This window comes from Coenobita brevimanus, chromosome 86 (genome assembly GCF_032717465.1).
Source record: "Coenobita brevimanus isolate Jiangsu-jjx chromosome 86, ASM3271746v2, whole genome shotgun sequence".
Taxonomy (NCBI): Eukaryota; Metazoa; Arthropoda; class Malacostraca; order Decapoda; family Coenobitidae; genus Coenobita; species Coenobita brevimanus.
Window position 1 is genome coordinate 22,543,756 of NC_137039.1, and position 2,371 is coordinate 22,546,126.

At 42.7% G+C, this 2,371-nt stretch overlaps 1 non-coding gene across 1 annotated transcript; it reads right to left on the reverse strand.

The window, feature by feature from the left end:
• Positions 1 to 1,059: 1,059 nt before the first annotated feature.
• Positions 1,060 to 1,178, reverse strand: LOC145410874 (5S ribosomal RNA). The gene has a single exon (XR_013899326.1). It is a non-coding gene; the product is annotated as a 5S ribosomal RNA (ribosomal RNA).
• Positions 1,179 to 2,371: the final 1,193 nt, after the last annotated feature.

The following is a 2,371-nucleotide window of genomic DNA, read 5'->3' on the forward strand; positions in this document are numbered from 1 at the left end:
AAAGACGACAGTGAACTGATAGTGGTGGCCTCCTGCCATCTGGCTAGGGTGAGTGCAATACTGCCAACTTCAGCCTTGTGAGACCTGCTAATATAGAGCAATGAAATGATTGGCAGGAAATCAAGACAATACATAATAAATTAGTTAGTTCCAGGTGAATGTAAATATCACTTAGGCTTCTCCCTTCCCTCCTTATATGTATATTTATTATGAGAATAGATTATACGGCATATTTCAAGGGGAAATAAACAGCGAAAATTAGCGAACGAGTGCACATAAGGTGTTGTCAGGTGATAATTAGCCAATTCCAGGTGTATGGCACTATCACTTACCTTATTTCTTTTTTGTATACATTATTTGGTATAAGAATAGGGCATAAGGCTTATTTCAATGGATGAAATCAGCGAAAAATTCCAGGGAAGCTTTACTTAGCATAGCACGACCGGGCAGGCGAGAGGATAGGGTAATGAAGGGGAGGTAGGGAGGGGAGTCAAGAACAGGGAGAAATGACTAAATTGTCAACAACGGATGGGAGTACAGATGAGATTAGGAGTGCTGACTAGTGTTGGACATTGGCAATACTGATAGATGATACAAGCCACCACTTGAAAGCCCGGGCGAATTTAAAATAACACAGAATCACAAAAGTGACGCCCCACGGTATGATCCCTTGCTCGCAAGCGTCACAAAAGTGACGCCCCGCGGTTAAGGGGTTAAAGCAATTGGACGATAGTTCGAGGGTTGGGAATAGTCACGCATCTTTGGGACAGGCTGAATGAGAGCAAACTTCCAGCAAGAAGGAAAGGTACAAGTTGATAGACAAAGGTGAAAGAGTTTGCCCAGGCAGGGTGTATGCACAGTTCTTGAGAACAACAGGAGGGACTCCATCAGGCCCATGTGCCTTATTAGTACTGGGGCCTGTGATGGCAGAAAATACATCATTTCATTCATTCATTGCCAAATGCCATGTATCCCAAATGGGGTGGCAAAGGGCTTAGAGTTAATTGTTTTACAGGGAGGGGCACTAATCCTCCACCAACCCCACTTGACATGTAGGGATGCCAACAGCATCTGGTGTTCCCAGGAGGTCACCCATCCAAGTACTAACCAGACCCAACGTTGCTTAACTTCGCTGATCGGACGGGAAGCGGTGTACTTAACATGGTATGGCCGTTGGCAAAAGCTGAAGAAATTTTAATGTCAGCCATGAGGAAGTCACAGGGGTGAAATGACGGAGGAACAGCACCGGAATCATGTAAGGTGGAATTGGAGGAGAAATTCTGAGCGAAGAGATCAGTGCCCGTATTAATAAAAACTCCTAAGAGTAAAAGTTCCTCTCAAAGTGAAATTTGGCTCCTAACTTCTAGAAGTACTCCTAAAAGTTACTTTCAACTCCTAAGTTTACTCGTAAATTCGCTAAAAAATAAAAGTCCTCCACAAGGACTTTTAAGGTGTAGGACTACATATTATATTTACAAATCATGATAGATAGATAGATAAATAGATAGATAGACAGCCCTCTGCGAGCCTGGGAAAAGGAAATGAGGTTTGCAAGTTACACTGAGGAAAGCTGACGACAGCGGCCAGTAAGATGATGCAGTTAGCTGTCAGCAGTCCTCTCGTGAACAAAGACCTAGTCCATCCACGAGGAACACATGTGATACGTCTCCTGTTTCACCAGAATTTAGGAAAGAAAGCTCAGAAGGGGACAAGCGATACTAGAGGCAGGTCGAAGGGGAGAAGGGCTTAGCAACTCGAGAGACAGAGAGAGAGAGGGAGCGAGACTCTATATTCCGCTCTGTGTGAGAGACTTGTTAATATTTCCAAGACAAATAAAAATAGTCCCATACTATTCTTTACCTCTCCTGTCACTACATGACAAATGGGAAGCTACTTCAAGATATAAAAACCGCTCGTCCATAAATCTAAAATATATATATAACTCAACTACAACTCAACCACAAAAGAACCACAAAGTATTTTATGACACAAAGTCATTTATGACATTTGGTAGCAGCAAACGTATACGAACCTCGTCTACGAATCAACATTAAATTCCTACAAAATATCAAGATTGAAAACAAAAAGAATACCTCTCACAATCAACAGCTTACAACCAGCTCCTGACACTTCTCTCCAACCAGCCCCCTCCGTCTCCCAGATCATCATGCTGATGCAGAGGTCAAGAGATCACACGACGCCTTGATACAATATTGCAATTTCTATGACGAACCAGCGAATCTATGGACATCGTCTCCCAATTAAAAGCAAATTTCTACAAAAGCAGGCGAGACTCTACAAGATTAGCTTCAGTCTACAGTGAATCCCGACAAAATACAGCCTACAATGCAAATAGTCTACAAGTCTACGA